General features: G+C 37.9%; 1 long non-coding RNA gene across 1 annotated transcript in view; it reads left to right on the top strand.

Annotated features, from left to right (window-relative positions):
- The window catches only part of LOC146441323 (uncharacterized), a 13,334-nt gene extending 368 nt beyond the window's left edge, over nt 1–12,966 (top strand). Inside the window, exons 2-4 of the long non-coding RNA XR_014849855.1 lie at nt 10,615–10,696; nt 11,303–11,356; nt 11,548–12,966. This is a non-coding gene — a long non-coding RNA (uncharacterized LOC146441323). The remainder of the gene's footprint in view (nt 1–10,614; nt 10,697–11,302; nt 11,357–11,547) is intronic.

The raw sequence follows: 12,966 nt of genomic DNA, 5'->3' as shown, positions 1-12,966 counted from the left end.
AGAGCCAAATAGTGGTGACTGCCCATGCTTGTACACTATTAGTGCAGTTCTGTCATCACACTGGTGCAGAACAAAGTTATAATTTTAAAAATGCACAGCTGCATCTCAGCAGCCCCCCAAAAGCCACAGAAGACAAAGGCAAAGTTTATTTATACACATAGAAAGCACAATTAGTCCAGAGTAAGGTGGGGCTATTTTCGTGTACTAACTCTTAAAGGCATTGCAAATAGTGGGAATTTCTTTGTGAAGGTATGGGTTTGAGAATGTTCACAAATGAAGTGTAGGTCTCTCTTAAGTATACACATTTCACATGTGCATGTTGTTACAGAACCATAAATTGTCTATGCACCCAATTTATTTTTGAAACCCTGCCCAGCCATACTATGTGCTGTTATGTGTATCTACCGCGTCTTAAGAAAATCTAGTTTCAGTGACTTTCTTATTGCTTTTCTTAAGCTTTCTGGTACTGCTCACCAAAACATGACTTGCAAAGCCCAAATGAAAAATTACTTTAATTTCATGAAAATATTATGAAAAGTAGGGAAAACAAGTTCTTAGAGATGCTAGAATAGATGTTTGTCCTCACAGTTTAATCTTCCCAAACTGAAGGATGTTCATTTTGCAGTAAGTGGGAATGAGGCAATGTTTCCACAGATCTCTAGCAGCAGTTTTCAGTGCTGAGATTGTGCTATGTCCTAACAGCTTGGGTTACATCAACTAGGTGGCAAGACAGATTTTGTATTCCGATTGGAAATAAAGTGTTTATATGGCCAACATAAATAATTTCCTACATTTTTTACTGGAAACCCCTAACTTTGGAACTAGTACAAGCTCTGCATTGGCCTGCTTGGAAGTGGAGGAGTGCCCTTGAATAATCTTTATTTTCCTGCATGAAGTAGGAAAACAACTTTTGAAACCTTCATAGACATACAAAATTGGAAAGAACTAAGAAAGATGAGATATTTAACCCAACAACTATGTGGAAGTTAAAGATCCAAAGATTAGTCTATGTTTTTGGGGTTTCCTTCACAAACTGCCTATATGTTTATCCAGACCACTTTCTTCATGAGCAGCCACTTTTTTATACATTAAAAAAAAAAAAAAGAAAAAGTTTTGAAGAGAAACACTGGAATGAGGTAATGCTCGCGTACCAAATGTCAAAAGGCTGACACAGCCTGTTCTTTAACTGCACTGTTGGAATGAGTTATATGTGTGCTTTGGATATCACAAAATGGTTAATGTAAAGGGATTTGGTATTTCAAAATGCTGAAAAATAAAAAAGAATATCCTTCTTTAGGCTAGAGAACATAGTTCTACAAAATTTTTAATGAATTTAATGGTTATATACTTAGCTTATGAAGACCAGCAGTTTTTGTGGTCAGTATAAAACGCATCCAGAGAGAAGGGGTTAGGAGTTTACGGGGTTTTTCCCTGAATCAAAATGATTCAAGTTTTATATAATGTATATGAAAAGTATAATGAAACTATGCAATGGATAAACCACAATGGATTTATGATGAATGACTGCATAATTTTTCTGAGTAACTTTTAAACTATTTCACTCCATTTTGTGCACACCACTTGATTCCAGGTCTGCTCTTTGTCATGAGCTGTTAATGTCCAGAGTGCCCTAGTTCCAAATTGCTCACATTTTTTTACAAAGTAATGGAAAACAGTTGTACACCCTTCTGAGACCTGTAACCCTTGAGACAAAACTGGAGATGGGTTTTTCCTGCTAACCAGTCATTTTATGTGCCCTAGTACATGCTCAGAAGCCAATGCCTGTGTAGTTCTGATGACCACCTGCTTATAAACACAGTGGAGGCCTTGATCACCTTAATTTATAATCTTTTGTGGTCTCTTCTGTGGCTCTATAGCCACATAAATGCTGATGCTACAGCATAGTCAATCTATGCCCTTTGCATCTTAGATTTCCTGTCTGTGTCCTAGATGAGAGAACATCTGACCTTCCCCAGCTCTTCGGCAGAACTGTTCTTAGCCTGGCAACGTAGCAGCCACTGTAACTTTAGAGCTCTGTATGTATTTATTGGCTTTTTCTGCATCAGCCATGAGTAGACTATGGATCTGATAGCAGTGGAAGAGCTTTCTGATTTCTTGTATTTTTCTGGAAAGCAGAAAGGAAGTATGAGAAATGGTGGACACTTTAATTTCTTGAAACCAAAAATAGCTGTTACGGTTTAGAAAGAGAAAAACTGACAAATGTGATTTGTGCTGCTGCAAGTGCAGATCTCTGTCACACAGACTGTTGCTGGTAGGATAATTCTGTGCAGTAGAACTGTTTCGGTAAACAACGAAAGAGCATAAAATAAATAAATAATTTTTTTGTAAGGACTTACTGTGACACATCAGCTTGTGTGGTCTCGAGGTGAGAGACCAGGTGACAACAAAACCAGGCAGTTCCATTCTGAGTTGCAGCCCAAGACTACCACAAGTTCCAGTTGTGGAGGTTTGAGGAGCAATTAGCTTTGCTCATAAGTGGTGACTGACCCAAGGGATTTCACAGCTTGCATTTAAAGAATGACCCAACTCTGTCAGTGGGAGATACATTCTCCTAATTTGTCCTGAAGACAACATGAATGGTAGCCCTAAAGGAAGTTTCTACTACATAAATTTTTGCAGAATTTGTACCACCAGAGAGGTGTATGAATGTTAGTGTGGAATAAATAGAAAACGAACAGATGGAAAGGAACTGAGACAATTTAGTGATCAAGGAGTCTTTAGAAATATGGGCATTAATCCTTCCAAGTAATATGGCTCTGGAACTTGATTCCCTAGAGCAAGAAAAATCAGGGGGTTTTTTTTATGTTACCATACTCTAGAATCTCAAAATTATGTGAATAACTGTGTGGTTAATAGTTGTGGATGTACACACAATGCCTTTATTTATTTTTAATTACTGCCTTTGTTAAAGTTTTATTTGAGTTTGGTAATTTGAGTATAAATATTTTCATCTTTTCACATATTCATTTTTTTTTATTCCTTGTCTGGGTTTTGACTTGTCTTTTGAATGTATAAAACACATTCAACCTTTTACATACTGATTTATAGAATATTAGAGTGTAACTTTGGGACCATCCTTTGTAGCTATAGTGTGTGCAAACCCATGAACACCAGAGTTTAGTGAGATATAATGAGTGTTTTACAACAGCTCAAGAAACTCCTAATTCTGATTTGTATCGTACCTAAGCCATCTGAAAACAGACTAGTGGTTTGCTCTCTGGCAGTGTCAAATGAACTGATTCACCAGATTTATGTATAGTTTTCCACTAGTCATGTGTTTAGGTTAGCCCTCTAACAGAGAGATAGAGAGGACTGATCTTTGCAATGGGATCTAGAAAGTGTAAGAAAATGAGGAAAAATATATTCCTCTGTATTGAAAAACAAAACCACGATATCAAGTAACAAAGGTGGATTTGAGTTCATATAGGTATTTTTAATCAAAGTTAGCTGGTAAAGATACAGCAGTGGTTTCTATTTTACCAAATCCAAAGATCTCATTTAAGAAGCTCCAGAAAAAGAGGGCTCAGCTGAACTCAGACCTCTCTATATCTTAGGGATCTTCAACTAGTAAAGTCTTGTTGTGTATTCCTTTTTTGACTGGGAGAACTTCATCTGCAGAGACAATCTGAACATTTGAAGAGTATATGTGAAAAGCTTGACTATATTCATGGTAGTATTTCTCAGCAGGACAGAAAAAATAGGGGGATCAAACAATTACATCATCTTGATACATGAAGATGAGAACCAAAATTTGCTTGAGGTAAGATTTAGGGGATTAGAGAGTGCCAGGCCGGAAAATATGATGGAAAGTTATGTGAATACTTGAATCATGATGTAGTCCAAGCAGAATTAGCTGTTGCATTCCAGTCAAGGGACAGGCTAGCATCTGCACAGCTGTATTGGGTGGAAAATTTCATATTATGTGAAGTACTGCTCCTTGCTAACATAGGAGTGGAAATTAGCACAGTAAAAGAGCAACTAAAAACTTTCCCAAGGGCTAATTGAGGTATGTTTTTATGGACATAATGAATAAAATAATCAAGCAATTGGAGCACAATTTGGCTTCCGTAAGTTTGTTTTGGTTTTGTATTTAAATTCCCTAGTAATTGGCACTATGTGGCCATTTAGAAGAAAAAGTAGGATAATGAGTAGTTTATAAAGAACAAGAGTGCACAAGGCAGAGGCAGTTGAACAGATGACATTGAGAAGGCCAAATCTTAACAAAATTATGTAAAATGTTCTGAGTCTAAAGAACGTGCCAAAGGAGTTGAAACTTTTTCAAGCTGCATTCATTCAAGCTTTTGCAGGAAAAAAATTACACTGAGTTCTCTTTATTGACTCTTTCAGACTGTTATCCAATTCATGCAAGTAAAAAAGACTATATTTTTCTAAACATTTTGTTTTATATCTGTTTTAAGTTAATAAAATTATCGGGGCCAGAAAATACATCTTGATACAATGTCTTCAGTCATCACAACATTTAGCCTACTGAAGATTTCAAAAATAAACCCCAGTCCTTAGAAGACTGCTGGTTAGAAATGGTGAGTAGTGGTGTGGCATTCAGAAACATTTTAAATGTTGGATCCTGTTTCAGGTGTGACTTTCACATCCAAAGGTGCAATTTGTTTAATGGATGCAGTTTACCTGCATGTGGCAGAGCTGCACAGGCCAGCTCTAGCCAAGCTTTGCACCTGGTCTAGGCCACATTTTTTGCTAAGGGGATAAATTTGAGGGATAAATGTCATGTGCCTCCCCAGTATATGACAGAAGCATACGATAAACCACATAAGTGATGGCTTCTGTCATATTATCCTGTGGCTGGGAACAGGAAACCAGGGGTTTGGACATGTAGTGAGTGCTCCTGCGTCAAACAGGGCGGTCACTGGGACAGAGTGTAATTGCCGTTTGTGAGCAGGAACAAGAAGTTTTGATGTTGCTGGTGATGTATTTTTATCTATAGATGAAGGTCCTACTGGAAGAGGATGATAAGAGCAAGCCTGAGGCCAGATGACTCATCCTATTTGTGATCTGCAGCTTGGGTTTCTCCCGCGGTTTCCAGGATAGCCGTGCTAGAGGATCAGAAATCACCTCTGAGTCATCTCAAAACCAGATTTGCCTCTGCTGCCGTGGTTTCCTTCCTGTGTCCCTGCTGTATGCAGTGCATGTGTGCTCTTCGTGTGCACAGGTTGCAAGGATCCCTACTGCACACAGTACCAGTGCCAAACACCCTGCTGGTCCCGCAGGATCATCACAGAGGTTATAACAAACTTGTTTCCCCTGTACAGGTCTTGAGCACAAAGACAGATATGAAATACCTGTGAATTATACACACTGATCAAATTTAATGGACTTCAAGACCAAATCTAATGAATTTCACTCTGGTACAGAGCTGAAAGTTTATAATCTTTTCTCTTTCCATGCATATTTTACTTCTAGAGCTCTGTGTGTTACTGATAACACAGTAAGTAAGTATATAAATGCAATTATAAGGCCACCATTCCTATCTGGGGGAGTTTTGCTGATAATTTCTTTTAAACTATTCCCTCTCCTGTTTTACATATTCAAACCTCTATCACGTTGCTGACAGCTATTTGATTCTTAAATGAGAGAGGTTCTATCTTTATTTCAATTAAGGAAATAATTTTTATAGGCTATAAAAATGGTAATCTTGTTAAAAGTAAGTAAAGGGCCTTTCAGATACCAGTTTCAGTGTTTTCCTCTGTAAAACATACAATAGTGTTGTACTGTGCACATTTCTAAATTCTGTATTTTATATCTACACAACAGGTCTATTTGTTTTATAGGAAAAACTATAAATTTTCCTTTACTTTCAACTTTGAAAAGCAAGATAAAATTACTTTTAAAATCTGATTGCACAGTTTTACCTATATTTGTTCAATGCTCTCAATTATGCCCAGTTAATATATCTCATAACTACTTTATAAGCTTTCATTAACTTAAGCTCAGAAATTTGAAACTTTTGCATGCTTCCTGCTAATTTCACTTTCATCACTTTGCCTGAAATTTTCAGTGTCTGAAACACACAAAGAAGCAGAGAGTTACTTTAGTTACAAAGGGCAGAAGTACCTTTTTCTCTTATATAAAATTTGTGACAGCTGTTTATTTTTAATGTCAGTCCAGTGTTGTGTATGGCGCTATGCAGTCACACCTAGAGTTTTAAGCAACACACTTTATGAAGTCAGAAAACTTTTTATTCAGCATCTCAAACTCACTCGTAATTTTCAGGTTAAAATATAAATTGCTGTATTCCAAAATAATTACAATAATAAACTTCAGCTCCAGGCCCAGTGCTCTACTACATCACTCAGCTTCAATTGTTTTGCTTCTTTGTGAGATCCACATTAGACAGGAGTGGTGACAGCAGCCTGATGGACTCAACATACCTTAATCCTAGAAGGTGGTTTGAAAGAGAACATTTGATATTAAAAACAGCTGCCTAAGGAAGAATCTGAATTATTTCTCTTTGTTGGATGCTTCCTGGTGACTTGGCCATTTAGCTAGACTGAAATACTCCACACAACTTTTAAAACATTTTGTCTGTGTGTGTGTAGGAAACCTGGCAGTAAAACATAACCACAGCAGCAAGTTACAGTCATACTGAGAGAAAACACCCAGAGATGTCTGCTCAAGCCAAGTGGAAGTTCTTGGATTTTCTTGTTTTCCTTTTAATGTCTGTCCAGCATCCATTCTATATCATTACACTCTGGTTGCATTTATACTACTGAATTGAACCATGTGCAAGAATATTCTCTGGCATTGGGTTTGCTTAGTAAACCTATAATCTCTTAGAATCATCTGTGAATGTGTTGAGTGGTCTCAGAAAAGTATTTATCCTGACAGCCAGCACTTTTCATAAACATCTGCTCCTGATGTGAAAGCTGTTTATTACTGTGGATGTGGCCATGCTTGCTTTGACATAGGGATATCTTAGCAAGCCTAAGTCTGTGCTCTATGTTCTGCGGGACATAAAATTTCATGCTATAAAACTTCTTTCTGATTTTGACCTTGAGTTGAAGAAGGGCATGGTGCAGGTCTTCAAATCTGAGGCCTGGGCTGGGAGGAGGGAGTCCCAAGTACACAGTCTCCAACTTCCCTTTTGATTTTGACTTTGTGTCACTCTTCTTCAGTAGCACCATGCCAACCCCCAGGAACAACCCAGGGGAGGAGCCTTTCTCTCACCTGCTGGCATCCTGCTCAGACCATGCTGCTCAACAATAGGATCTGGCCTGGGTCTTCCTCTGGTAGAGGAAAATTGAGGTTTATACCTTAGTGTTTCTCATGGGAGAGAGGGGTCTGAATGCTGAGGAGGTTTAGAGACAGCTGCCTTTATATGTGAGGCGAGATACGCAGAGGCAGGGAATGTGCTGTAGCAAACAGGAAGGTGGAAGGGGGGAAATCAGGAGCTCCTCCTCAACCGAGAGTCTCCTATGGCAACAGCAGCAGAGAAAATAGCATCAACCAGAGCTTGCCTGCCGGCAAACAGCCGTGGTCCCCTGGGACCTCTGCTCCCTGTCGTGCTTGGCACCCTGATGGCAAGCACTTTAAAGTGGTTACAGCTGCCAGCTGGGGTTGACTTTGGCAGGAACCTGGAATGTGTGTGGTACATGCTACTCCTGAGGAAGTAACTTTCACAGCCTGCCCCTTCTTCATTTGCATGTGGGGCTTCCAGGACTCTGCCACACTGGCACCCACCACAGACCACATCCTTGGTCATAAAAGGCATAAACAGACCAAGGCACAACAAAAGAAGGAATGCAGCCAGGCTTCATCTGTGGAGAAAAGCCTAGGAAATACCCATCTGTCATGTGCTGTGCTGAAGAACAGTTCCCAGGTAGAGAAGATGCAGGTACAGGTCTGCACCTTGAGAAGGACTGTGGGTACAAGATCTGCTAAGGGGGAGAAGCAAACCTAATAATTTGCAAAGAATGCAAGCAGGGTGGTTGCAAGGCTTTGCTGGTTCAGTGCAGTGATTTATGTGGGTGTGATTTATTTAGTGGTGAACTAGCCCTTGCCCTGCACCAAGTGCACCTTTACGGTTATGCAGTCAAAGAAGTGGCCTGTGGCACCCCTGAACTGCAGTGATTAGTCACCACTTTCTCCTGTCTCCCCTTTTTTACCTGACTTTGCATACATAGCAAACATAAATTGTGGCATAGACAGCTATACCAGCAGCATCTTTGGCTTGCTTTGGATTAAATTTGCCAGCAGTTTTTGCCAAATTTCCACTACAGTTTAATTAAGAGGACCTGGAAGCATCCAACACTGGAGCCTCATATGATGTAATAATCATGTAAACCCTGCATTGCACATTTTAAAAAGGCAGATTATTCTGTTTCACTGACTTCACCAAGCAGCATATCCTTGGTTAAAACAGAGTGAAGATTCAATGTGAAAGCTGTAGTGTAATATAAATGTAGTATTATTAATACAGAGAAAGGTCGTATATATTTTTATACATGTGTATACAATCAGAGTGCAAAACTAAATGCAGGAAGCCATATTATTTTTCAATATTTGAACTTATTTCAGAAAATCACCTTTAAATTTTCAGTGTTTTTCTGTTATATCACATTCTTGCTTTCTGTTGCTGATTTTTGTATTTCATTCCCTCCAACTTGTCCTTTGCTGTTTAGTATTAGTGGAAACACTTATCCTGCAGGTTTCACTAGTGTGTTCTTTGAAATGAATACAGAAGTCAGACATATACACTTCAAAGTAGCTACTATGTCATTGTCTCTTACGAACAAAAAGGATAAACTTGCCAACAAATGTTAAAAATCTTAGAAATTATTTGGAATTTCATAACATAGCATCAATATGCATATACTTTGAAGAACAACATCCTGGAAGCCATGGTTTTGTATTTCAAACTACATGCATATCATACTACAAAAGTAATCATCTTGAACTTCTTATTTTATGAATTAAATAGAGTCTTTTTCAGTCCATTAGATGAATTATGATTAGTAGCACTTGCAAACTTTCTCTTTGTGGAATCCATCAATAATTTTTGGATAATCAAGATTGTTGTCAATGTCATTTTCATTAGATGAAGTAACTAAACTACTTAAATAAGACTGTTACATCTTAGAAAGAAAGTAGATATGTTTTGATTATCAGCATGTGAACCACAGGAGCAAAGGTGACTTTTGAGGGCAGCTTTTATGGGTATGGTGCTTATTAGCATTGCAAGTTCATCACAAAGTTTATATGTATCAGCATTAAAAACTCAGAAGGGCATGCTTAGAAAACATGTCTTTGTCTTGGTCCTGAAATGTTGTGTAGAAATTCCAGAAGCAGCCACTTGATTAAGCTGTGTATGAGCTAAGCAGAGTAGCAAGAATCACAGCAAGAAACTTTTGCAGTCAGAAATATACTGACAGATATTATTTTCCTTTAAATAGTAAATTTCTCTTTCTGGAATGTATTCAGACCGGAGCTCCTCCAAATACTTTCAAGCCAATCTGAGATTTTAATCTGTTGAGTCCTTCCCCATGGTGCATTAGGCACCATAGCTTTATGAGTTTTATTTACAGTGGGAGGAATGTGAGAAGAGTTATTCTACATATGCCATCCAGAATGTTGAGAATATCTAAACAAAAATTTAATAGCATTTTAAAATAAAATGAAATGTTTTGGTTCTGACTGGAGTAGTTCATCCTGCCCTCTGTTTGTACTCTCTTTTTTTAAATTGTAAAAGTTCAAAACAGTAAGACAAGGGAGTTATGTGATGTGGTTAATGCCAGAGACTTGTGGTTATGAATCATTTCAGAAGTTTTAAAAAATTGATATTATCTATCATGAGCTGCTTGTAAATTGTTTTAGTACCTCCACAGAACAGGATCCTGAGGAGAAATATGAATGGTGGAGGACTGGAGTGAGGAAATGGTGACAGCTGACAGAATGGTAGCGAGTTTGTACTAAAACTTCACACTTACTTTCTCCTACTGTTCTGGAGTGATAGACATGTAATATCACATAAACACCCAAGCAGCAGTGCAGCTATCAGTGCTTCTCCCTTTCTGCAGTCAGATTCTTTCTTTAGAGATTCTTTGTCCCCAAAATAAGAACCAGCTGAAAAACGGAGGGAATAAACAGTTGAGGTTTTTTAATTTGCAAATCTAGGAGGATTCTTCAGATACACCTCAGGTATTTTGTTAAAAATACTACTATTTGGTATTTAATTAGCATGCACTTTGGAATAATATCCTTAATGGTACCTTCTCTTGATTTTTTTTTTTGGTTCTGTGATGCTTTCCTCTGCCATACTCATATTTTTCTACAAGAGTAGGAATTTTGTCCAAGCACAGTTAACATAAGACTTGTAAAATACTTAGTAAATGCAAAACTAGACTGTCTGCAAGTTGCCACTGGACTGTGGTGTTGATGTTTCCTGACAGTCTGTCTATTACCAGAATTGGTAGATTTTATATTGAAATAAGGCTTTTTGGTTCAGGTTTGGTTGCTTGTTTGGGCTTTGTTGGTTTTTTTTTTTTTTGACCTTCAGTTTTATCATAATCTTAATTTCCAAATATACTGAACTGAGTGGGATGTCCCAGGCTTATTCTCCAGAGCTGAGTGCATCACGGAAGCCTGTGCTGGCAGCAGAAAACCAGCAAGTGGCATTAACTGCATTGGAGGAGACTGGGAAAGGGTGAGTAGAGAGGCAGCAGCTCTGGCAACTGGAAATGCACATCCCTCAAAAGCACACAGGTCATGAGTAATGGTGAAACAGCAGTTTTATAATACCTGTGGATGCAACTCCCTTCTATGGGAAATTTGAAATTACCCTTCAAACAAAAACTACCAGAGGTCAAATTATAAACTTCTCAATAGTAAGACTTGAGGAAATTAATATTTTTTTTCTGTTTATTAAGAGAATATCTCTCTCCCTCTCTTCATATATCTATATGTATCGATATCGATATCGATATCAATATCATCTATCTATCTTTCAGATGATAAGACAATGATTTAGGGAATAACTATAAAACCAAAATAAAATAATGAAGTGTGGCTACCATGTAAACCTGTACATTTCTCATCCTTCGTTTTTCTGTCTCAGAAGAAACTTCTTTAAAAATGTTGTTTAAAAAGGTGCCACAGAGTGGCACTCTCTTTGTTTTTGTGGAGGAAATATTCTTTTCTGCCTTTTTCCCTCCCAGTCTGTGTGAATGTTAAATTTTGCTTTTCTCACTTCTTGATGCTCTTTATCTTTTGAGTTTGGATTGTATTTTTATCATGCTTTCATATCTTTGAGGTTCTGGAATCCATGCTGCCTCACAGGATTTCAGGCTGGATAGTTTTGATTCAGGTATGCGTATTTTTGTCTTCTGAAGTATTCTTTTAAGTCAAAGTTCAGTTATAACAGAAAGAAAGGCTTGCTTTTTAAAGAAAATTGATCTATAGCCTGTGTCTAACTATTGGTTTTGGCTTGCCTTTAAATCTTTATTCATGACTCCTTGAAATGCTTATTTTACTAGTAACTGCTTTCTGCTTAACCAGGCTTTCTGTCATCAATCATATTGCCTGTTCAGCCAGAAGAGAAAAATGCAAAAATGATAATATTACAGTAGCACTGATGTGCATTTCCAGAGCTTTAACAGGATAAGTGTCAGCACTGATGCACTTCAACATCATCCATTGCAACAACACTGAGCAGCAGAGGAAGAAGAGAGCTGAGCTAGTTGACATTTATATATGTATCTTATGCATGATCAACTTAGCATTTGCTCCCAATTGAAAGCAGGAGTAGATAAAGGAGAGGATTATGTAAAGTGAAGATTACTACTCTAAATGCAGCACTTACTAATGTAAAGCTATGAATGGAGGACTACCTTTATGAGAGAAGGGACAGAAAGATTGATGCAGCCATGAGAATTCCCAGTCTATTTTTCTAGCTGACTAACTTACCATTCTGAAGGAGAGATGGGGAGGGGAAAAATAAATTCTTAATGCATCTCAATGAGCAGCTCAATTGCAAATCACCTCAGACTCTCATCTTCTTGGTTTTGCTGATTACTTTTATTTTTAAATATAGTGATGTCAGTAGCAGACTGATTTCAAGCATATCTTGCCTCTACCTGCTATGCAACTTGATGTGTGTAGTGATTAGTGATTAATATTGAGGAACCTGAGACCAAATTCCATCTCTTCACTGTTATGTGAATAGTACCATTTATGAATTCTGTATAGCTCCTCTCAAAGAGCTCGGGTAACCCAGATCATTCCCTACAAATTTATCAGGATTGCACTGCCCACTGTAGCTCACTTACTGTAAATAATTCTAAAAGAATATAAAAAGGTATAATAAGGCCACGAATAACAAATTTTAAAGCACTGGAAATTAGATCAGTTAGGCAATTTACAATAATTTGTGTAATGTGAAGGGCAGAAAGCATCAGAATTTGATCTGGGAGTGTCAGAGGGGTGGCCTCTCAGTTTGGTTGTTAAAGCCAAAAATGAATGGAGATTGGATGGGCTCCAGAATTTAGACAGAATAAGACAAATGTCTGGACTCTCTGAGTGGTGGTGATAACAGATTGGTGAGTTCAGATGTTAATTCTCCTATTTATCTGAAACACCTATTTTTGGAAGGGCTGGACCTCCTGCTCAAGGTACACATCTCTTCAAGATAACTGGCTCAAACTACACAGATATCTTTTGGGTGGCCACAGCAGCAGTGAGTGACTTTGTGACGAATGGGAAGTTTGAACAGTGGAAAAAGTGGGAGAGATAATACCAACCACAGAATGATTCATTACAGCTGAATGGAAAAAAAGATTTTGTAACCTTCTCTAATCTTTTTAAAAAACACTCTGTTAAATGTTATCCACTGGGGCTCTTTTTCAGAGTGTGCTTTCTGACCAGTAGATCACTTGACATAATTGGTTTGCGGTAGCTCCACTGGTATGAGGGATGTTG

The sequence above is a fragment of the Lichenostomus cassidix genome, chromosome 2, assembly GCF_008360975.1.
Source record: "Lichenostomus cassidix isolate B80296 chromosome 2, HeHo_3.0, whole genome shotgun sequence".
NCBI lineage: Eukaryota > Metazoa > Chordata > Aves > Passeriformes > Meliphagidae > Lichenostomus > Lichenostomus cassidix.
Note: the sequence above shows the minus strand (reverse complement) of the source record. Positions and strands in the feature narration are given on the sequence as shown.